Here is a 26,469-nt window from a genome sequence, read left to right as displayed (position 1 = left end):
TAGTAAAATCTGTAGTTACAGTGCAAAGGCAATACTGCTGGGAATATGGAGGTGAGGTACCTTCAGGCAAATCCATTAAGCAATGGGTAGAGCAATTTAAATGAATGGCAGTGTCCTGCATAAGAAAAGTATGGGTCGGGCTGTGGTAAGTGTTGAGAATGTTGAGTGCATTAATGAAAGTTTTACATGCAGCTCAAGGAAATCTATCTGTCATGCTAGCAGAGAACTAAAAATGCCCTGATAGACCATTCACAAGATTCTCTGCCACCGCCTGAAACTTTATGCTCACAAAATCTAGCTTTTTCAAGCATTGAAACTGGACGATCAGCTATCCCAGAGGATGTTTGCTGTGGATATGCTCAATTGGATTGAAAATGATGACGACTTCCTAAACAAAGTTGTCTTTAGTGACAAGTCTACCTTCCACTGTCTGGTAAGGTCAACCACCACAACTGCCGGATCTGGGGCAGCTCACTAAAGACATGAAGGGTTTCTCATGTCTTTAGTGAGCATGAACAGGATTCCCCAAAATTGAACGTGGTGCTTCCTTTCCAGTAACCAGGTGATTGGCCCAATTTTCTTTGTTGAGACTACCATAAACAGTAACAATTACTTGGACATACTAGAGCATTTTATGATTCCGCAGATGGCAGAACATCAATTGCAACAATTACTTTTTGAGTTGTTCTTTTTATATTATACTTTATAATGTGTTCAATAATTTATAGACACCCTGTATATCATCTTAAGTGTATATGTAATTCCTTCCCCCCCCACTGGCAATTTGTTTTATGTGAAACATACATTAACCTATACTTTATTCAGAAATTTCATGATTTCTGTCAGTAGCTATATGGTTACTAGTGTTCTCTCTTTGCATATACTAATACTGTGGTTGTAAATTTGTCTCTTTGTTACTTTGCCATTCTAGAATGCATGTAAGTTCATAATTTCTTTAAATTTTGAAAAATTGAATAGATATTCTTATATATACTAAAACTAACTAAACTTGAAGTGAACTGGGTAGAACTTGAAACATGCAAGCTATATTTTCTTTACATATGAAATAAATAAAAGTCAGCAACATTTAATTTTGTTTTATTTGCAGTATTTTTTAGTATTTATTTTTCATTTATTTAATATTTGGTATGCCTTTTACGTAAAATATGCACTGAGTTTCAAAAAATGCTCCACCATACCCAAAATAATTAATGGAACTAACTGAAAAATTTACATATTCATATTAAATTTACACTGATGATATATGAATGAAAATGGCCAAACATGCTTCAGATGAAAGCAAAAATAACAAACCACCCCAAATACGAGAACAATACTTCATGGTAAGGCAAATTTGAGATTTGTACACAGTACGTGTTTATAGGAAAAGTAATGCAAAGAGAGAAAAGGAAAACCCAGTTTTTCGATGAAAAGAATGCAATATTTGTGACATATATAAAAGTATCACCTTTAAAGTGAAAGGAATCATAGAGCAAACGGTTATGGCAGTTGAGATAAGTGGCAGTTGAGGCAACCAATAACTGAGATTCTGTTAGAAAAAGTAAGCGGGGGAATGGCAGATTGCATGTGGAAATGGACATCATTGAGATTGAAATTGATTAGACCTTGTAAATTTGTGAAATGAATGAGGAAGTTTTTGAGAGGTTTGGATCTTTTTGCAGTTATGGTTGTTTTATTTGTTTGACTATTCATTATGCATTAAGTAAGGTAAAAATAGAGAAGGGGATGTGTGTATTATGAAATTTTTGGATATAACATATGCCCACAGCAAGAATATACCTAGCTCTTTGAGAGAGTGCCTTCTGTATATACAGGCACTCCCCAACTTACGTACATCACCACCAAATACGGAGGATGCGGAAAGGTCAGGGAATGACCACTTGCATATCCCGGAGAAATATGGCCTTAGTTGATAATGCTCCTAAAAACCAAACAACAAACAAACCAACTTACGTAATTTTTTTCTGCCCAGTGCAAACTGAAAAAAATATGGAAACGTATTTTGCATCCTGTAGAAATAAATGGAGGTATTGTGAAAATATCATAATTGAACCCAATAACGTGTTTTTTTTTTTTTTTGCTATATAGCTTTGAAATTTTCTCTATATAACTAAGCTAAGCTATTTAACTCTCTAAAAGGTCATTTTTATATTGTAAGTTGTATTAGTTTTATATAAATTTATATCAAATAAGCACAACGCAAAAATCACTGTTAACTAAAGGATGCAGAAACAAAATACATGGCCAACACGTTTTCAGTTGGCTGGGAGGAAGGGCTACATGGTCCGGCCAGAGAATGCACTACACTTTCATCATTATCATATGTTCCGTTATAAGAATCAATTTTGAATGTCTTTGTGATATTTTTCTAAAGCATGTTTCTGGACCATAAAACAATAAAAACAATTTGCACTTTCCGGTTTATTGGGCTTTTCTGTTAGCGAAGTATATTATAAATGGGTAGTAAACTCGATCTTATTGCATTTGCGATAATACCGATAACTGGAATTGTGTGGATTTTTATGTTATTATGGTGAAATATGTTTCCCCTTCACTGAAATCTTCAATCATATAAAAAACATAAATAAATTTTCAGAAACTTCTCTTCATTCCTATTTACGTATTACAATGATGAAGGGAAAGCACCCAATGAAAAGTGCAAGTGGTGGTAGTGCCAGGAAATGAAACAAAATTGATTTAGAAATGAAGATAAAAATAATAAAGTAAGAAGCAGGACAAAGTTTGTCATCTATTGCACTGGGATTAGGTCTCGATGCTTCAACAGTGCCAGTATAAAAGAACACGTTAAAGGATCAACACATTTAAGATCAATAGTGATCACAAAACAGATGCTATATCGAAGTTGGAAAAGCTATTAATAATATGGATGGGAAATCAGATTCAGAAGTAAGTGCCCCCTGAGTCTAATGGGCACTTGCTTCAAGCAAAAGCAAGAAGTATATATGAAGATATTAAGGATAAGTATGGCAAACTCCAAACCAATTAAACCCACCTGTGGCAAGCAATGGGTGATTAATAGGTTCAAGCATCGCCCTGGTTTCCACAACGTTAAAGTAAAATTTTTGTAATTTTGTACACTGAAATTTTTCCTGCACATGAGATAAATAAATTGAATAAATAATTCTATTTATATGTTCGTCGAACATTTATTTTTTGCTTCAATCAAATTCAGTGTGCATGGTTGCTAGTGCTGCATAAGCCTTTAAGGAAATTCGACTTATGTAGAGTTCCACGGAATGCAACCCTTACATAAGTCAGGGAGTGGCTGTACATTAATCAGATTCCCTTTAGTCACTAGCTGGCAGAAGTGGCAAGATTATATATTAGCTAATTCAGATGCTTGCTAGAGAGTTACTGATTTGGTCTGGTGGACTAGCTGGTGGCCATCCTGCAAAAATTGTTTTAAAACTGTATCCTCAAAATGCAAGGAATATTGGATCTTGCAGTGATGCTAATCATAACCTCAAGAGATGACATATCTCATACTTCATGATAGAAGAAATTGGGGATTGCTGAAACTTTTCTTTGGAGACTAAAATTGGGTTTTGCCTTTTCAAGCTTCCAATTAGCAAAGTGGTACTATTGCACCATGTTATGAGAGTCATCTACCACCTAGCAATTGAATGAGTTTGAACAGAGTCACATGGTTGGGCTTCATAAGAGTGGTTGGGATACTAGGACAGTTATCAGTTTTGACACTTGTCCTAGGCACACCCACATTCTACTATCCAAGTTCTAGAGCACCCAGAGGGCATCAAATACATGAGGGCTGGATAATTCGCTATCAAGCTTTCACTGACAGATTTTCCTCTTTGAGAGGATTAGAAATAACATTAATTCCCACTCTCTCTTTCAAAACAGTCCGAACATGTGCCGCCACCAGCCAACACCCATTTACTGTCCAACTTCAAACCCACAGAACCAACTTTTCATCTTCCTCATTTATTCATTCAACTGCCGTTTTCTGGAACAACCTTCCTTCATACGTATTTCCTGAAAATTACAATCTACAGAAGTTCAAGTCCAATATCAACAAATATCTTCTTTCGTCTTCTCAACCTCCAACCCAAGCACGGTACTAAGTACTATAGGTTCTAATACCTCTCGTGTTTTGGGTTCACATAAAAAAAAAAAAAAAATTCATCCACTATCGAGAAACACCATTATTAGACTGGCAGAGGTGTGGATGCATTCGAGTTATGGATTGTTAGCTCCTCCTCACTAAATCTGCTGCAGAGATGGAGCCGGCTGAAATGAAGAATGGCAATGAATTGCCTTTAGTGGTAAGCCAAAGTTTTGTTTAGTTAGGAATGGTGATGTTCTGATGAAAGAGGAGTTCTTGCCTATGATCAATGCAGGCATAGAAACCAAACATCAATAGTTTTTGTTGAGACAGTGTCACACCAATAGTTTGTTCAAAGTAATCTCACAGGTTGATATTACTGTATTTTAACCTCCTTTTGCCATTGTCCCATTTGAATAATGGGCTATGTAGTAACCCGTTATTCCAATAGAACAGTGCTTACTTCCCACACCACTAACATTGTCAGACTTATTTTTTCTGTGTTAACATTGTTCTTATCTGGGCAAAGTTTCCCAGAAGAGTCTCATATTAGACACTTCTGGAACTTGGCAGAATGGTCTGTGGTTCAACTAGCCCAGACCATATTAGTTTTAAGGGGACACTTAATTAACATGCAAGTTAGTTTTTAAGGGAACATTTAACTTAGGTAATTAGGGATATTCCACAAGAATATTAAGCATCTTTTTTTTACCCAGTGCTAAGATGTAATAATGGTTTGGCTTATATCACTGCCCACAGAGTTGTGTACGTCATGCTGAAGTTTGCTGGGGTTTTTTTTTTTTTTTTGTATTAAATGAAGCTCTTTTGCTCAGATGTTTTGATCATGTTTTTTCTTTACACTTACCTATTTGTAATACCAGTCAGATAAATCAACTTACACATTTAGTGTGAGAAAATTTTGATGACACTGGGTGTATATACCGACTGACATTGAAATACGAACAGTTAATAGTGCATGCAGAATTTTCCATGTTATTGTTAGCCATATGGTGCAAGGAATCCTGAGGCTTTTGCTGCACCAGCCAAAAAAAAAAAAAAAAAATTGAATTACCCTGAGAGAGAGAGAGAGAGAGAGAGAGAGAGAGAGAGAGAGAGAGAGAGAGAGAGAGAGAATCAAAAGTAGAAGGGAATCACCACGAAAGAGAAGAACGATGATATCCAGCTCAGGACCCTGGGTGTGCTAAGCCCATACTCACCAGATGTGAGCCCCTGGGGTTATATGGTGCCATGGGTGATGTTCAATTCATACCTTAAGCAGCTGTTTCAGTTTCATGCCATGAATGTATATTTGAATTACTTGTATACATGCAGTGTATAGATGGCCAAATAAGGAGGATAAGTTTCCCAACTGTTCCTTGATTCATGTTTGCACATTTCTGGCCTAGTGACACTGCCATATACTGTATGTTTCCTTTGCTCAGAAACATCCACTATATGGTGGCAGTCAGCTATTAAAATCTCAGCAATTTCCAACAAAATATCCCCAAGACTATGACACCAATGATGGCTTATGCTGTAGGTTTTCAAACTGGGTTCTGCAGGACCCTGCAGCATTAAAAAAAAAGAAAGAAAGAAAGAAAAACTGAGTTGAAGGATATCCAAAATTCAGAACTATGTATAGTAATGGTTTTCAAAGTGTGCTCCACTTAAGTCTAGGGTTTTGCAGAGGGTGAATTTGCTGTATGGGCTTTTACTGCACTGACCGAAAAAATAAAAATAAATAATAAAAAAAATCCGCTATTGACTCCCTCTTTACATAGGTATCTAATTAGCTGAGCTTTGAATTTCCCCAACCAACCATGGAAACAATTTATTCCAATAATTAACAGCTCACCGACTAAAAGATATTCCAGAAAGAGACCCCTAAGGTTCTGCAAATGTTCCATTATTGTTGACTTTTTATTTAATTTGATTTGTACATGTGCGTTACTTTTTTAAAAGATATTAGGGGTCTACAGAGGATTTAGGTTTAAAAAAGGTTTCCATGAAAATCCTGGCTTACATCATCATCTTTATGCAGGAAGGGTTTATTGTCCTATGCTTTTGCTGTACATATACTCAATTACCCACATGGTGCAAAAGTTATTGTGAATGAATAGGACAGTAAACCCTTTTCTTGTCATCAGTGATATATCCACATCGTTCTTAGCACCGTATACACTTCCTTTCATGTTGAATATAGAAGAGGTTTTTGTTGTGGTGACTTCTGTTATGCTAGTTGAAGGTTCAGCCTATTTTATTTTGGGAAATAAGAACTACCATGACATGTTGATACTAATGAATTACTTCACTGTCATCCTTCTGTTTGCTCAAATGATACAGTTCACCTTCTCTGACTCCTTGGACGGGCTTTCTGTTTTCTACCACTTTGCATACAATTCCTACATGTCTTATTGTTAAGTTTGTTAATTTTCCATGGCAGCTTAGCCAGCACACTACATTGCTGTCTGACATACTGTAACACAATAAACCAGTGGTATGCAACCAGTGACCTGCCAACATGATTTGGTTGACACATAGCCAAAGATTTTAATTCATTTAAAAAAAATTAAAAATCTGCAACACAATTTCAATTCAAGCACCTTGCAAGTATGGTTGTAGTATGTGGCAGCGGGTTGCATTCCTGATTGGATATATTAATATACATCCATGTAGCACAAATTTCAGTCGCCATTCTATCTGCATTTGGTTCTTCCTCTATGTACGAACAAATATTTTTTTCATATGAAATATGCATTAACTCCATTACGAAGCAGGCTAACAAGAGAAAATTCAGAATTATGTGTGCCATTAAAAGTAACAAAATACCAACCAAATTTAGTAAACCTATCTAAAGAAATTCAGCATCAAAGAAGCTATTAAAAATTCTTACACTTATTATTAAAATTATATTTAAAAATGTATCATGAAATATTATTATTACTGCCTGTATTATTGTATTTAAAAATAAAAGATTTGTGAATTATTTTTGTTTTATTTATTAATAGTATGAACCAGGCTATAATGCTCAATACATTCTATGTAGATATCAATATTTGTAAAAGAATAAGAGAAGTTTACCTCAATATGATACGTAGAACACTTCAGTATGATACTCTTGTTTTAATTTCTGGAGAGTATCATACGGAAGTGTTCTACGTATCATTGCAGTAAACTTCTCTTATTCGTTTTCAAATATTTTTTATTTATTAATTACCTCAACTGTTATTACCCATCAAAAAAAATTCGAAAAGCAAGATGTGACCTGTTGTAGAAAAAGGTTGCTGACCACTGCTATAAACTAAGTTGGTTTGTTAATCTTCCATGTCAGCTTAACCAGCACACTACATTGCTATCTGTCATATATTTAGAGAGGGCTGGGTTCAGTTCCCATTGATTATTAGAGGAAGTTCTAAAGTCCTATTCACTAAAGGCCTTAGAGCAATCCTGGGCAGGGGTATGAGTGATTCCAAGTTTATCAGCCGATACAATGTGCACGTTGGCCTGTGGACACACACACACACACACACACACACACTTCTACATACAAAATAAATAGTATAGATTTATACTTACAATCGAGCGCCACCTGTAAAACAAAGACACAGCAGTTAATCTTGAACCTTTCCCTAATTGACTGCTAAGTCATATTCCAACATGCTCATTCACTTTGCAGTGAGACAGGTTTCAATACCTCATGTTTTTATAGTTTGCTGGAAAAATGACAGAAGAATTGGGAAACAAATCAACTCAAATTTTTAACAAATTTAAAGAAAATGCAAACTGGAAGTTATGAGTTGCTATACCAAGTTTATGAGGACAATACTATGTCAAGAGCTTTTTTTTTTTTTTTATGTAAACCCCAAACACGAGAGGTATTAGAACCTATAGTACTTAGTACCGTGCTTGGGTTGGAGCTTGAGAAAACGAAAGAAGATATTTGTTGACATTGGACTTGAACTTCTGTAGACTGTAATTTTCAGGAAATACATATGAAGGAAGGTTGTTCCAGAAAACGGCAGTTCAATGAATAAACGAGGAAGATGAAAAGTTAGTTCTGTAAGTTTGAAGTTGGACAGTAAATGGATGTTGGCTGGTGGCGGCACGTGTTCGGACTGTTTTGAAAGAGAGAGCGGAAATTATAGAAGGCAATTCAGAAGAACAGTGCCCATGAAGAGGCATGCAGCAGAAACAGTACATGACAACGAGTTGAGAGACTTTGTTAAAGACGAATCATTAATTAGCCTAACTGCCCTCTTCTGAATGGAATCAAGAAGCCTGAGAGAGGTTTTGGGGGCACCACCCCAGATGTGGGAACAATATTCCATGGCAGGGCGGATTTGCGATTTATACAGAGTGAGCAGCTGTTTGGAAGAAAAGTAACACCGAGAGTGAAAGAGAAAACCAAGTTTTTTAGATGGCACAAGCATATTTGTAATATGCTTGTGCCAAGAGAGATTAGAAGTCGGGGTAATCCCCAAAAGAGATATATCATTTTGCCTAGAAATCGGAGTGTCACTAAAGATAAGCATAAGATCAGAAGAATCCTTTTTGCGAGATATAAGACAAGACTGAGTTTTAGAAGGGTTGAAATTAACTAAGTTGTCGTTGCCCCACTGGAGAATTACCTGAAGATTGTCATTTAAGGAATTGGTAGTAGATTTTCGAGAAATTGAAGCTGATTGAGCAGGACAAGGTTTCTCAAAATGAAAAGTGGAATGCAATGCGCTATCATCGACAAAACTATGGATAGGATTTCCAGTCAATGGAAGAAGGTCATTAATATACAAGAGGAAAAGAGTGGGGGAAAGAACTGAACCTTGGGGGACACCAGCATTAGTGGAGAAGTTAGAAGACAGAGAGCCATCTACCATCACCCTCAGTGAGTGATCAGAGAGAAAACTGGATAACTAATTACTAAAAAACAGTTGGCAAACCATAAGATGGTAGCTTGTTTAGAAGACCTTTATGCCAATCATGATCGAAAGCCTTTTGAGATGTCAAGAGCAACTACTTGTGTTTCACTGAACCTTTCCATTGAATTAGTCCATAAATGGGTAACATAAGCCAGAATATCACCAGAGGATCGACACTGATAGAATCCATACTGGCGATCGTTGATCAGACGGAAGGTGTCTAGGTAGTTTAAGAGTTGGCGGTTAATTGATTTCTCCATTACTTTAGAAAGAGTAGAAGTAATTGCAATGGCACAATAATTGGATGGGAGGGATTTGTCATCCTTTTTTAGGAACTGGCTGGATATGAGCAAATTTCCAAGCAGAAGGAAAAACACCTTTGGAATAAGAAAGTGAAAAAAGCTGGCAAAGAATAGGTGTAAGTTCAGGAGCACATGTTTTGAGAACAAGTGGAGAAATGCCATCGGGACCTTGAGCTTTCTTACCATCAAGATTCGTCAAAATCCTTCTGACATCCTTTTGATGGAAGACCACAGGAGGCATTGAATGGAGCATGGTGGGAGGTGTTTTACCGAGATCATTAATACATGAGTTGGAAGAAAAATAGGATGCTAGCAGGTAAGCTTTACCCTTGGCTGAAGTGACAACAGAACTATCTGGTTTGGACAGAGGTGGGAGCACAGATGGGCAGAAGTTGCGGCCAATAGCTTTGGCAAGAGACCAGAATGCTCGGCTACCATTAGGGCAAGAACCAAGTTTTCTACTCTTAGCCTGTTCAAACTCTAGTTTGGACTGATTAATAACTGCTTTACAATTGTTGTGAGCTTTGGTGTACACAGAAAATAATGAAACTGAAGAATTAGAAACAAGCCAATTATGATATGCAACATTCTTCTCTTGAACAGCTTTAGCACATTTATTGGAAAACCAAGGTTTAGATAAAGGATGAGATTTTAAAGTGGAGTGTGGGATAAAGGATTCCATTCCTGCAAGAATAATTTCACTGAAACGATCTGAGCAAACGTTGACATCAAAAGTTTTGAAACAGTAATCCGACCAAAGAAAAGAAGTCTCGCAGGTCATCCCATTTTGCATTCTTGTAATGCCAAACAACACGAGGTTGGGAATAGCCATGAGATAAAGGTTCTGTTGGAGAGGAGACAATCACCAAGTTGTGATCTGAAGTGCCTAAAATACCTCTCACTTCAACCGTGTACTTAGAAGGGTTGTTTGTGAGAAAAAGATCAAGCGTATTGACTGTATGATTAGAATTATCCGGTATTCTTGGAGGTAAAAGAACAAACTGTGCAAGGTCATTAGTAATTGCAAAAGCATCTCGACCAGCTGGGTCGGTGTGACTAGAAAACGGAAGCCAGCTGGAGTTGTGAACATTAAAATCACCAAGGAAAATTACTTCACTGTTAAGGAAAGTTGGACTGGAGAAAGTCAAGTTGCAAAGAGAAGAAGTCAAAGAGCTCCAAGTGATTGGTGGAGTTGGGAGAACGGTAGAGACAACATATGAATTTGACACAATGAAGTAGAGAAATTTTAAGCCAGAGAAGATCAAAGAGAGGAGATTCCGAATTGCCAAGTCTCTGACAGGGAATATCAGAACGGACAAATGCACAAGCACCACCTTTGAGGCAAAAGGAATCATACAGCGAATAATTTGGGATCTGAGATGAGCAGTAGTTGAATCAACCAATTACTGAGATTCTGTCAGAAAAAGTATGTTGGGTTTGGCAGACTGCAAGTGGAAATGGACATCGTTGAGATTAGAATTGAGACCACGTATATTTGTGAAATGAATTAGGAAGTGCTTGTCAAGAGCTTGTGTGTGTGTGTGAGTGGCATAAAAGGTTTTTAGAAGGAAGGAAGGAAGGAAGGAAGATGAACAACCTGCCTGTCCAGTTTCCATAAACACTGATGAAAATGTGTACTGAGTAAGGACATTGATTAAAAGTGATCATCATTTAAGTATTAGAATGGTTGCATCAACAGCAACCCAATGTGGACAAAGAAAGAGTTAGAAAAATTTTAACTGAAAATTTAGTTATGAAAAAAGTGTGCCCCAAGATGGTGCAAAACATTTTGATGGAAGATCAAAGAATGACAAGACTCCAAGTTGTGAAGATGGTTTTTTTTTTTTTTTTCAATTGAAGATCTGCTAAAGGCAATTATTTTTAAGAGGATAAACTTGTAAGGTACAAAATATTTCATTATATTTATTTTATTACAGCAGTCTCATTATTTAATAGATACTCCTTGTACAAGAAACCCACAAGCTCTGGCACCGTTAAATAATAATTTTGAATTTGTTTCTTCCAGATCATGTGAAATGCAACATTCATATCAAGTTGCTGCATTTCATACCATACAAAATGATCAGGTCTGCTCATTGACTGCTTTTAGCGGATTCAGAGGACAAGGCATAACATTAATAATGATGAGATATACCATTAAAGTAGATTTCAGCAAATCATCAGAAGATGTGGGCAAATGAGGTTTTATTATTTTTTTTTGCTGATGCTGAAAATAAAGCATATTAATGCTTTACTTTCTTGCATAATGTTGCCAGCAGTCACGTGAATTGCATGTTCAGCTGCTGGTTTTATAAAATATGATAATATATTATAAGCGGTGGTTGTTTTTTTATGAGAATCCATGAAAATGCAAATAACTTTCAGAGCACTACAAAACATGTTTGTAAACACTGCCTCAGTCACACAGTCTATGTAAACACAACTCACAACATTCACATTCCATCTCTCTGAACATTTTCACAAGCTTTCATATTGCAGATTGTGGAGTGCCTTACAACATGGAAATTGCCTACAAAAATAACGTAAATAGTTTTAAATGATGTTTTGAGGTAATTTTCAACCATAAACACATCGCTCTATACTGAACAGTTTAATTTAATGCTTGCACTATACATACACATTCATAGTTTTGTAGATTGTTGACATATAGCAATGTCATGTTTACACATAATGAAGAATGTTACCTGAAAATTTCATGCCTCTAACAGATTTACTTGTTTGCATTTTCATGGGTTCATCATTTAAAATGAACAGCTGTGCAATATGAATACACTGTAGAATATCCTCATATTCTACTACTTTTTTGCAAGGAGATCTAGACAAACAATTGGAGGGAATGGATAGGTGAAATTGGAAGTTCAAGGGTTTTTTTTTTTTGCTGATGCTGTATCATATGCCATTACTAATACTAATAATGTGCTATCCAGCCCAAAATTGAACCATCAAGATTCAAAATTGACTTATTTAATTTTATTGTAGATGTTCTAGTGCTGTTTAAAATTGTCTGTTTCAAATTAAATAAAGCATAGGATTTTTTTCTCCTTTATGAATAGAAAACGCAACCTTTTAAGAGATGACACAACCAAATAAATTCTGCCAAGAAAGAATTTGGTATTCCAAAATTTATTCAGGGTTTATATGCAAGCATATATGATATAATGGTAATGGGAGAAATGAACCGTTTTTCTTTTCTTTCTTTCTTTCTTTCTTTTTTTTTTTTTTTTTTTTTTTCTTTCAGTTTGAAGCTTTCATTTCAGACCAGTATGTCTATCTAATTGTAGAGTGAATTGTGGCATGTTACTAAATGAGAAAGTCTGCTATATTAGGTGAATAAAGATAGAAAATGTTGGGACCACAACTAGAGTTAGTATTGGGATATATATAAAAAAACAATGTATAAAAGATCGGATGTTACTGTTACTTTCATAGTCATTCTGTGATCCCCCCCCAATTATCTTTGAAAGATTGGGATATTTAAGTTATAAATATTATAATGATAATATATTGTTTCAGTACACATATTAGATATCTGACTAATTAAACTATAAAATGACTATTCACTACATTAGCAGAAATTTTATTCTAACCTGGGTAGGTACATAAACAGACATTCCTAAGTTGGTTGCACAAATTTTCTGTTACTATACATGTACAATTTTTGCATAAATGAAAGCAGTATGGCATTAGGGACAAGTTATTGTTGTGAAGAAAGGGATGGTTAAGTTGTAAGAATGAAAGAGTGGATTGGACACTTTTTATACTGCATTTAATACTTAATGATGATATTAATGTGCTTCAAGTTTGTTGTTGATACAAAGCAGGTAGACAGTCATGGTAATTAATGATAGTAACCAGGGTATGCTACTTCCAAGAAGTTAAACTGGACAGGTGATCTGAAAAGTGGCAGTTGAAGTTTAACACTGATAAATGCAAGATCCTCCATTTGAGTATCAGTAAATCCTGTAATAAAATGTCATTTGTAGTTGATAAGGAAGAATACCCAGAGGTATTTGTATAGTGTGACAAAGTTTTCTGAACAGCACAAACTAGAACAGCTCATGAGGTTCTGTCAGTGTTATACAAGAGTTTTCCTAGCAGGGACAACGAAGTTTGGCTAAGGTAAAGAAAGCCTGCACGAGAACGACAAGAAACGTCGGATAACTTACGTGGAAAATTAGTTTCCTGACATCGGACTCTAGCGCTGCTCGCTCAGTAAACAGACGGTAGGTGCTATTGGTCTGGAGCAGAAATTGAGAAGGATATATTGATTGACAGGTAGGCGTGACAAACAATGAAATGATTGGTGGTGGACGTGACAGACGACAAGCTACTGTGTAGTCATTGGTTGGCATTATAATGTGTATTTACCAGTAAAGAATGGTGCATAATAGTTTTGTAATGAACGGTGAACAGGTAATAGTAGCGATGAATCTTTTAAGGTGCTGATTGACGTTATGATACGTGTGTATCTGCACCAGTGTCTTTAAAAATAAAAGTACAGTAATAAAAAATTAATATTTTGTTAATAAACAATTTATGTGCTAGTCCACCCATGATTCTAAAGAAAAAAAGTTAGGTTACCCCCTCCATTTCGGGAGGGGGTTCAAGCTCCCATGGGATTCAAGTGGAGGTGACCTGACCTTTTTTCACTATTAGGGCATATTATTGAACAAGAATATAAAAATACAGTCATAAAAAAATTAATTTTTTTATGAATGTATTTCTAAATATGACTGATGTGCTAGTCCACCCATGATTCTAAAGAAAAAAAGTTAGGTTACCCCCTCCATTTCGGGAGGGGGCTCAAGCTCCCATAGGATTCAAGTCGAGGTAACCTGACCTTTTTTCACCATTACAGTATTTCGTATTGGTGAAAAAAAGGTTAGGGCATGTGCGATTAGGACAAGTTACCATTAGTGCTGCTGAAGTGATACTAAACCGATGTTATCATGTGTTGTGTTCACACACCAATCAGCACATCGTTTGCCATGCCTACCTGTCAATCAATATACCGTTTTTGACTTTGCTCCAGACCGATAATACCTACCATCTGTTTATCGAGTGAGCAGCACTAGAGTGCCGTATCGGGAAACTAATTTTCCGCGTAAGTTATCCAATGTTTCTCGTCGTTCTCGTGCTGGCTTTCTTTACCTTCACCGGAAGTTTATTTCCCATTGTATAGGCAATGATTAGGTACATCTGGAATACTGCATACAGGTTTAGAAATCTTATTTTAGGAAGGACCCGTTGGAAAGGGTTCAGAGAAGAGCAACATGATTAGTTGGGGCTCAAAAATATATCATTATAAAGAAAGACTGGGGTTCTTTAAATTGCAGTCTCTGGAAGCTAGGCATCTGCATGGTGACCTAATTGAAATGTATAAAGCTTAAAAATTATAAAGCTTTCTTGGCGCCTATGTAGCCAGCTGGGCAGGAGCAGCAGTGTGTAGCACACGCTTCTTGATTAGACCGGGGTTCGAGCCCGTGATCCACCAAATACGGAGGATGCAGAAAGGTCAGGGAATGACCACCACATATCCCCGGAGCAGTATGGCCTTAGTTGCTAATGCTCCTAAAAAACCAAATAACAACAGCAACATTTACTTCTCTCTCTCTCTCTCTCTCTCTCTCTCTCTCTCTCTCTCTCTCTCTCTCTCTCTCTCTCTCTCTCTCACTCAGGGTAACTCAGGAATTTTTTTTTTTTTTTGGCTGGTGCAGCATAAGCCTCAGGCTTCCTTGCACCCTATAGCTAATAATAATAATATATAAGAACATAACTAACTGTTCTGCCACTTTTGTAGCCCTTGTGATTCTAGCTTCAATTGTATATAGAAACTGAAGAAAAAGAATTTATGCAACTAAGTTAGAATCAACTGCTTTCTTTACCTATCTAAGTAAGAATAATTGTTTTCAGTTTTTACTAGGAGTGTTTTATATAATTTACCTGTCTGATTAATCTTGCTTACATCTTGTCCATCAGAAGCTTTCTAAAGCATATAATATATCTTTATATAAATATAAAAAATATATAATTAGAACTATGAAGGCCATTTCTATCGTCATTTTAATTTTGTATATGAGAAGCTCTAAAATCTTCACAAATAATAAATCAGCTAAAAAAAGTTAATAAATCAGGTAAAAGCCTTTCTTGTTTCTGTGACCTAATGTATTTCAGCACTAAACTGGATATTCTTTGAAATATATCATTTACACTTCATAGTCATTTAAAAAATATTATTAACTCACATGAAAGAAAATTGACAATTATTCCAAAAAAAAACATTTGTACAAAATTTTTAGCTATATTTATTATGTGTTGTGACTGCGAGCATTATTGCTGTGCTTAATTACCATTGGAATCATAATGACTGAAATGTTACATGCCTTTGTGGAGAACTTGTATATCTAAAGTATAGTCTCTCATCTCACTGAAAGTTTTCCTCACACCAATCTTCCCTTTGACTTTCTCTCTCATTCAGTTTACTTATAATCATTTCCATTCCAAGTCAATATCTAAGTGATGGGCTGCTTGTTAATATACCTAGGTTCAGGTGGCCCAAAGTCATCCAACACTGCTTGAGGATTTTGTTCCCTTTCTCATGGTAATACAGTTTGTGCAAGAAGTGACAGGTTACCAGCCATGCTCCTTCTCAGTGATTGATTAATACAGAAACAAAAAGTCTCCATATGGATCTAATATTTAATATATCTTCCTGCTCTGGTTACATGTCCAGCTGGCAGTATGACCATCTGCTCCCATCACCTCATCTTGAAGTCAAGAAATCCATGGTTGCCTTTCAAACTGGATGTGGTGATAGAACATAAATTTATAACCTGGTGAGTACCTGCTCCCTAATAAAGTATTACAGGATTATTTTTTCCAGCTTTTGAGCAGTGATCTTTGATGGCTATTGGTAAATAAATCCTTCTTCATTTTGGTATTTAGAGATCCCCAAATCAAAGAGATCCCCAGTTTAAACAATTCATTTGGGACAGGTTACCGCTTAAATCGAATGTAGATAGGATATAAAATTGTGGTTATTTCACAGAGGTTATTTCTTGGTTTTTAATGAGTTCCTAAAAGACACACTGCAAATTTATTTTCTCCACCTGTAGCTCTTCTGCATACTTTATATCTGGAATGTGAGGATAATTGTTTTGAAAATGATCTTTCAGTTGTCATATTTTTCATGTTGCTTAAATGAGTCTACTGATAGCATAATGATTCAGTAAAATACATTTGTTTTAAATAATTATATAAAATTGTTCTATGTTTTGTAAAATATGTTCTTTATAAGAATGTAGAAAGACACCTGCATATGAACAACATTTATTAAATGATTTTGCATTAAGCAACCTCCATAAACTTCCATTTGCAAGAACTATTAGTTTGCAGGTTTAATTTTCAGAATAGTTATAATTAATTTTGATTTTATTTTGTGCTGGTTTATTTGTAAATGAAATTGCATGAATGCTTCCATTAATATGCTCTAAGAACTCAGTAACCCACCAAAATGAAAATCATGTGCGTAGTAATCAAATTACATATGAATCTTTCAGTGGCATTTGGAAATTTGGCTTTTTTTTTTTTTTTAGCTAAAGTAGTTCAGAATTCATATAAACCTATGTATTATGTAATTGCTATATAAATGCACTTGCAAAATATCTTGCCAGATCTGAGTAACTTTCTACAGGTGATATTCCCATCAGTAGTTGTTTCCAGTATCATATGTGAATGTTATAAAACTTCACAAAACAGCCTGTTATATTTTTAAATTTTTTTAATATATATTTCTATTATGACCCAAATTTATTTGAGACATTTTTTTTGGAGATTTCTGTGGTAACCTGTAGTGGGCTCTTTCCAAAAATTTATTTTTATATATAGTAGAAAACCTTAAATTATTTCGTTCAAAACTGTCTTGGCTTTCTTAAAACTTTCTGTCATTTCCTGAGTGCTATTACATAACAAGTTAAAAATACACTGTTCTATTATCACCTGTCTATGTAATGATTCTTTTAGTTTTTAAGAATTGATAAAAACAAAATATTTATTGCTTTCACCTGATTTAATACTATATAAATTAACATAATGTATAAATAAATATGTGCTTATTTAGATATTTTAATACTTATATTAAGCTAACATATTTCCATTGTCTTCTAATTTGCTAGTTTCTAACAATAACAAAGTAATGGCTACCATATATTCATTCTGAAAATAATACATTTGCAATATTACAACAAATAAGTTTTAATTCCTTTTCATTATGAAATTTTAATTTTTATGTAATTTATGTTGCAGTATGTGTTTTGTGATAGCCGAGGTAAAAACATGAACAGTTTAATGTTTTTCCGTCAGCTACCCCTGCAATCCAACCTCTGTGTTTTCTTCGGTCATTCACATGTAGTGTGACTGCTGTCTCCTTGTCCCATAGTTTTATTTTTCTGTTTTATCCTCCCCCAAAAAACTTCTGATATTCCTTTTTTTTTCTTTTATTTTCTATTACATTCTTTTTCTTATAACTTCATGTAATAAAAGTGTTTGTGTAATTATGATTATATGTTGTCGTATAATGGCTTTTCTTCTTACTATGGTGCAGTCTGTTTTTCTGTTGTTTTATATCTACCTGCACTGGACCAGCGTGGTAGATTATGGTCCATGTCCCTCAGCATGAATTGTTGAGGAGGCTTCCATCCTGCAGTGGGTTGATAATGGCTGAATTTTTATATCTACACTTAGATTATTATGCAAGGTTTTTCATAACATGGTTGCTAATAAACATTTGTCCAATTCTGAACAATTACAAAGCTATGGCTGTTTGAATTTTATGGAGTTTAGTGGTAAAATTAATAAAAAAAAAAAAAAAAATTACAAAAAAGGACAGAATATTTAAACATGTATCTAGTGTGAATAATTATCATTGGACAATTATCATTTTACTAGGTTTGTGTGCTTGTTCTTAATTTTTATTTTTTACCACTAAAAATTCCATAGCATTTTTTAAATTCAAACAGGCACAGACTATAACTGTGCAGAATTGGATACATTTTTATGTGAACTTTTTTCATTGTTTTCAGTCCTTAATCAATTCTAAAATTATGGTTCATATATTATAAAACACTGTATATATTCATATTTTTAATTTTTGTGCTTATGGCAAATAACCCCATATCTGTGTAATTTTTTTTTTTTTTCTCCTCTCTTTCTTCCCACTTTCTTACATTTCTCTGATGTAAGAGAGTGGCCCTCTGATTACATTTCTCTCAATTTTTAATGAATGCTGTGTATTTGATTTGATTACTTTTGGTATTTGAATTGGTATCCACTCAGTATATGAAGGATGTCTCTTTTGCTTCCCCACATTTTTCAATATGAATGTTTATTTTTGGGGGAGAGGGTGAAGATTTGGCATTATATGGAAAAGTGGATACAGAATGTTAAAATTGGAGAGAATTGAAATATAATGCCTAATTTTAAGATAATTTTTTGTTGTCTTATATTTAATAACAGATGCTAATTTCAAAACGATTTATTGTTTAATTTATTTATTTGTTATTATTTTTTTCTGTTGAAGTGACATATTAACCAGAAGATAAGCTACACAATGATTGGTAGTAGTCACTCTTTAAATGAAGCACATGAAGGATAATGGAATTGAGATATCATTAGATCTTTCTTGGTGCATTATTCTGCTTTATTTAAAAGATTTTGTAAGGAAATTTCAAATGCACTTGTCAGGAAAATAATTAGTAACCAGTGTGATTTTCTGGAAAGTATATCATGTGCTACTTTTGTTTTACTTTTTTAGATCTTAAAAGATATAAAACTATATAAAAACATATTTAAATATATATTAATGCATGTCATGGTAATCTAATCCCACTAATCCAAAATGTTTGAATTAGTGGGATTGTAAAACAAAAACACATTTTACATACATATTATTTATTCAGAACATATTACACAATATAATATTTAGCTGAAATTGCCTTGTATTCAAGTAATCACATAACATTCCGTTTGGGGAAAATTTTACAAAACTTTTTTTTTTTTTTTTTTTTTTTTCAAAATGATGTCGCCTGTCACTATGCTTCAAATTATAATTTTTTGAAATTTGAGAATAAAAAAATTTTGTAAAATTTCCCCGAATGTTGCAAGTCGTCACATTTAAAAAGCTGTGGAATTAAGTATCTTTTTGTAAGTGGTGAAAGGCTATCTGGTACTACTGCTGCTGTAGAACCTTTTCTGCATAAATTTATTCAAAAAATACTGAATTACATTTGAGTCTTGAACAAATTTACATTCTAATGGGAGCATCTTACTTTGAGGTGTATAAGGCCTTGAATGGGTTCAGCATGCTGAATTCTGATGGGATCCTTCCACTTGCTCAGATTACGAACCTAAGGGGGCATAAATTACGAAAGGACAGATGTAGAATAGATGTGCGGAAATTTGCCTTTAGCCAGCGGGTGGTTAATTGCTGGAACAACCTCATCTGTCGTTGTGGAAGTTGATAGGTTGAATAAATTTAAGGAGGAACTGGACAGGCATTTGGAGGGAATGGTGTGATTTTTTTTTTTTTTTTTTGGCTGATGCTGCATAAGCTCATACACTTGCTTTCTTGCATCACATGCCACTACTACTACTTTGGAAAATGTCACCAAAGAAAATTTTTATTCATCAAAACAAATATTGGAATATTCTGCACCAGGTTGCAAAATCAGCAAAGAGTGAGTGATGCTTATGCCTTATGCAAATGCCACTAGAAACTACAAATTACATTTATTGGTGAAAAGGAAATCCTAGAAACATGTTACTTTCAAACATTCACTTCCTCATATATGCAGACTACAAGAAAGATTGTGCAAATAGAGAATTTTTTGCCAAATGGTTTCATTCTGAATTGCTCCTTTTGTAAAAAAGACATCTAAAAGAAATGAAAATCCTGAAAAACTGTTAATTCTTGACACTGCACAAGGTAATTCAGATATAGATAAATTGCAAAGTGATGGTCACTGCATTTGAATTATGTTTACTCCTAGCTTCACATCTCTACAACCAAAATACCAAATTTGATTTAGGTGATCAAATTACGGTACTGTAAAAATCTTGTTCATGTAGAGTAAGAGTAACGCAAACTGAAGAAGTCGCAACTATATTAAAAATAATAATAATAAAAACCTCAAAAGATATGTTTTCCTTCTTTGAAGCTTTGGATTCTGTATTACTCAAACTTATTGAAACCTTGTGGAAAAATTTATGGCTGGAATCTGATGGTTTTCTAAAATATTTAGAAACTAGAAGCAATGAAGTCGAGGACAGCAGTGCATTGATATCAGCCATTGACCTGATAAACCAAATTGAGTCAAGAGATTACAGATTGGATTAACATCAAAGTGAAAAGCAATTAAATATAAATAATACTGATTAAATCACATTCCAGATGGTATTGTATAAAAAAAAAGTATTACATAAAGTAAGTTAAACTTTAATATTCCACATTTTCTGGATTTTTTATTGAATCCTGTTATCAGACCTAATCAAGAAAGATTTAGCAGCTTTTCCCAATTTTACAGGCGAAAACTCTCTCTCTCAAATGGTTAGTTTTAACATTAAAAGTGCCATCTATTCTACAAAGGGATGACTAAAATTACAAGATTCATAGGTTTGAGCAAGATACCTTTGCATGTGCGAATGTTTATAGTTGGGGACTTTTTTTGGGCAGAAGGCACTGCATCAGGTTTGTAATAAAGGAGCTGTGAACTTTTGAATTTATTTTCCAGAATTAAATTTTACTTTAGTGGGCCTTGAACATGGGTTGTTATTACCATGTGATGCATTCATTCCATCTAGGCTGGCAGGATTCTTAATTAAGGGGAGATTAATTGTGGTATTTGATATTAACATGGAGGAGTTGTTTTTTCTAGTGTCAGAGCTGAGCCGTGGCTTTTCAGTGTTGTACTGCACATCCTGGGAAGGAAGTGATGCTTTCTGTGTCATCTTTCATTGTATTTTGTGTACCCATCCCTACATATTGTACTCGGGGATGCTTTTGGCTCTAGCTCTGGTGGTAAGCAGCATGTACTGCCTGCTCTTGCATGCACAGTGCTAAACTGCTTAGGGAAAGGAAATCTGAAAGTGATCCAACTCTTTAATGTAATTGAAGACTGTACATGAATACATCATTAGAATGCTGCAAGGCTTGTACTGAAGGGAAGGTGAGGAGCTAGGGAGTTGATTTTTCATGCCACAACTCCATAAGACTGCACCCTTCCCCAGAGGTGGTTTTCAAATAAAGACGTCTAACTGATGCAGAGAGGGTGTTCCTAACTTTACAGGGGAAGATCTCCATCCTGTAAAGTTAGGAATAACTGCTATTTGTAATGTAGTTTAACTTACTTGTTATGCAATAAAATTCACTTAAACAAAAAAAACTTGGTTTAATTAGTGTTATTCACATTTAATTACTTCATTATGAATGACCACATTACATCCTTCTCTTGACATGAAAATGAAAATTATTTGAAATTTCAGACTGATAATGAAATTAAAAAAATAGCATTTTAAAATATGAAGTAAAATGTAAATAAAAAGGATATCAAGAAGAGAGCCATTCAAACAAATCTGGTGAAGCACAAAAATGCCGTTTTATGTTTTAATGTTCTTGTTTATACTCCACCACAACTGGGTCAGAAGAGTTTATAATAAATCATCAATACAAGCATTAATCATATTTAGGTCATGGGCTTGAACCACGATCCACTCAAAGAGCGTGCTATTGTACTCTCACTCCTGACCACTTGGCTATGTCAACACATGTATTTAATGGATTGAAGCATGAAAATGCTGTTTTATATTTTAACAGATTTATTGAATGGGCTGTAGAAAGTGACATATCAACTCACAATTCCTGCTTTGACGTTAAGTCCATGAATGTATTTTAGAAATGACACCAAAGATACTTACTATTTGCTGAACAAAGAGTGAGCAATTAGTAGTAGTATAAAAAGACTACCAGCTCAAAAACTGGCAGCCCTTATATTCTCAACTATTTAGAATATTCTCATTGCTGGAATACTCACCTTCTGTCACACTACAAAATTTCCTCTGCAGCACCAGCACACCAAAATGGTCCTTGATTAAGAGCATGAAAAAAACTTTCCTTTGTTGTGAGTGTGAGTGAGAGAGAGAGAGAGACTATAATCAATAGTTCTAGCTATCTCTAGACACCAGTTGACTTCTTTAACAATAGTGCAGGGTGATGTACCTGCATTTGGTAGTATATTTTCAGTTTTATTTTTCATTTATTATCATAAACAATTATAATAGAGATTATAATAGTTACTTTTAATTCTTCCAATATGTGAAGGTTTTAGTGCATACATTACCACTCCTTTTCGATGGTCTGAAAGATAAAAATTCAAAAGTTGTGGATATTCAATTATGAACATGTGCTGTGCCTAGGAAAATAATGTGTTGCCTTCATTAAACACTACTGGTTAGGTACTGAAAGCTAATAATAACAACTGTTGGACATTTGTATGACCAGTATTGCTACTGTAGCTGGTAGAATAAAATTTCATCAAGTTGTCAGTGGCAAATTAGCACTGACAATTTAGGTTATATGAATTTTGAATCACCTGTATAAACCGACATTAATCCATGATATTCCAAATCTGTTTTTTAGAAAAACCATTATTTTTAATAATTTAAGAAAAAAAATTTAAAGCAGAATCTGTTTTGGATTGGATTACCATGGGTTTGAACTACTGTGAATGCACTATGTATATATTATATATTTACTCTATATTTAAAAATATATATACTCTTATATATTTTTATAATTTAAGATTTGCTTTCAAAAAGTACTTGCCAGTGAATTTGCTTTAATTGTACTGTTTCCAGTAACTTCCCTTTTCATTGAAGTTGCTATCTTTGAATCTGGCACCCAAGTTGCATTATCAGCAAAGACTATAAAATTTTTAGCAGAATAAACTAAATTATTTTTCACCACTATCTTGACCAGTTATTGTCAGAAAGGAACTGGATCTGATTATTACCATGAACATGATCAGATAAATCACAGCCTGATATTTATCACTAATTTATCACACTCGAAAGATATGAACAGATTTTTATATGACGTTGTTGCCTGGAAACAGTTCTGCCACTCCGTCTTTGTGTTGATTTTAGGGGTATATATTATTTTTTTATGTGAAAATGGTTTCTGTTGTCAAAGTTCACCTTGCAGTAGATTGGAGCAGGCTCCAGACTTGTGTTTGTCACATGAATATATGTAATCATATTTGAATTGTGTTAATTTTGTAACTACATAAGATCTAATACTTATGGAGGCCCCAATAAAACATAAAAGGCTATAAAATTGTAGATGAAAGTTTTCCAAGATGGATTCATCCTGCACAGGTGCATCAGCAACTATGATATATGGAAAAACTTAGAATAGATATCCCGTGTTGTAGTAATATAATGCACTGCACCACATTTTAGACTGTAATTCCATGAATTAGATTATGCTGCATACTGACATTTTTAACTTTTAACTTGCATAATTTTAAAATAGTACTCACCTCTGCATTCAGTTTCTGTCCTAGAGATGCATTGGTTCCATCAGCAACAGAGTCTGACTTTCAGCTATCAAGATTTGTGATTATGCACACATTAGAGATGACGGTATTGCCCATGAGTGGACCTGAACTGCTAATATTCTTTTATACAAATAGTTTCATCAAAAGTGGAATTCACTATTTATATAAAACTCAGGACACTGTCATGACAGCTGTTTCGGGACTTTCTATTCTTTCATCAAATAATGGACAGCCTTATTAGTGAGTATGCCTTCCTGGGAATAAACTTTAAATAATTCAAATTATGTCATTTACAATTTTCAAATAATTTTAATGCCTACATTGAAATATAAACTGAACTTTTACTTTCTGTAATATAGGGTAAATATAGGATAAATGTGATCCATTATTAGGGGTTAAAGGTACACTTAACCTGTTTTATATGTTTATAAGAAAATGTCTTCAGTAAACTGCTGCTTTTTGGCTGCTCATTTAGACTCAATACATTATTCACAGGTGTATACACCTGACAAGAGACCATTAAATCATGAAAAAGCTGTCACTAGTGTCCTGCATTTTAGACAAATAACAGATTCACCTTTTTTGGTGATGCTATTTGTATAAAATGATATTGGAAATTTAGGTTGAGCTGAGTTGACAACCAAAAGTCAATCTAAGAGGAACCGAAGCATCTCCATGGCATAGAATTTGAATATGGAGATGCATACTATTTCATATTATTTCAATGCCTGCATTGAAATGCAATCCTACAACCTTTGCATGTATTCTTATGACTTACCTTCCCCATTTCAAGAGTCAGATATAACTGGAGTTCTTTGGTTTTTGACTGTCCTGTACTTCTATATTCAGACTAAATGGCACATGCGGAGGGTTTATAAAAACATTTTGGACTACTTAAACATTAGTAGCTTCTAGATGGATGCATATCTTCTTTCCAGGCAACACTTTGCTGAATTGCTACTGTAAGATTCAATCTCTGGTGATGGAAGATCCTCCCCCCCACATACACATGCATACATGCACTTTCCCATATTTGACACTTACTCATTACCTCTTGTTGAAGATGAAGCAGCTTATGTGGGTTTTTTCACACAAATAGTGGTGAAAAACCTCAAATAATTTTTCATGATCATCTACAGTGAGCGTTGAACTAAAGAAATTGATTAGGCCTATACATCATATAAATGCTCCTTGAAAAATGAATGCTGTAATTGCAGTATAATTGCATGCCTGTCCAAATGGTCCTGCATTACTTCTTTAACCAGTGATTTGTTTTTTGTTCAGGTTTTCACCTATTGTATCTTACTTTTATAACTGTTAACTAATTACCATATCCACTATATATATATATATATATATTCCATTATTTTCCACTGAACAGACATTAAGTTAACAAGTCTGTAATTACTCCTGTTGCCCTTTGATCCCTTTTATGAATTGGAGATATATTTGCACTTCTCCAGTCTTATCAGATAAGGACCTATTGAATGTATCAATATAGGCTCAAAGTTATCATTAGATTGCTGTAGTATACATGATCTATAAGGTCTTACTGATAAGACCTTGTGTTCAATGTAGGCCATCTTACCTGAGATTGAGTTATATTCTGTTTATTAATTTCTCCCAGTGTGTTAGCTATAATGGAAATTACTCCAGAATAAATTTTTTTTTTTCCATTTTATTGTTCTAATTATATTTCATTCAAAGTGTTCTTCACCGTGTAATGCCCTACAAATTGTTTAGCATGGGTTTTTTGTGTGTGCAGTTGTGAGATGAGGTTATCACAATCACTTCAAATACAACCAACATTGGCAGATTGTTTTCAATATGGCAAGTTATTTTCAAGCACCATTTTTATGAGCCAAACACTATATATGGAGGTGCAGTGTGTGACCCATGTAATCAAATTCAGAATGCATTTTAATTGATGTTTATACTTCCCCTCCTTGCATGATCAGTTCTGCTTTTTGTTTCTCTGTGGTATACTGCACAGAGGTTTGCTTTCTACTCTATCGATATCTCATCCAATTGAAAGATAGCTGTCGTTGTTAATCTGTGAATACACTCCGCACTTTTTAAAATAAACTGGTAATAATTATTATTATTATTAGCCATATGGTGCAAGGAAGCCTGAGGCTTATGCTGCGCTAGCCAAAAAAAAAAAAAAAAAAATTGAGTACCCTGAGAGAGAGAGAGAGAGAAAAGTAGGAGGGAATCACTAAAAGAGAGAAGAATGATGATATCTAGCTCAGGACCCTGGATGTGCCAAGCCCATACTCACCAGATGTGAGCCCCTAATGAAAAGAATACTTGCTATTGGTAATTCTCTGAAAAGATGTTAAATGCAGTTCTACACTGAAGTTTTTGAAAACAGGATTTTGTGTCTGGTTTACTATTTTCAGATGCTCTTCATTTTTTTTTTTTTTTTTTTTCCCTTGTACACAGCAGATTATCTTATTTATTTGGGTAACAAAGAATAGTGTCATATAAAGTGTCATGGTAATTTTTGAACTGGT

General features: G+C 34.4%; 1 protein-coding gene across 3 annotated transcripts in view; it reads left to right on the top strand.

Moving 5' to 3' along the window:
- The window catches only part of Br140 (bromodomain-containing protein 140), a 507,858-nt gene that overhangs the window by 330,239 nt on the left and 151,150 nt on the right, over positions 1-26,469 (top strand). The window lies entirely within an intron of this gene.

This window comes from Mastigoproctus giganteus, chromosome 2 (assembly GCF_048544385.1).
Source record: "Mastigoproctus giganteus isolate SK-2022 chromosome 2, ASM4854438v1, whole genome shotgun sequence".
Taxonomy (NCBI): Eukaryota; Metazoa; Arthropoda; class Arachnida; order Uropygi; family Thelyphonidae; genus Mastigoproctus; species Mastigoproctus giganteus.
Note: the sequence above shows the minus strand (reverse complement) of the source record. Positions and strands in the feature narration are given on the sequence as shown.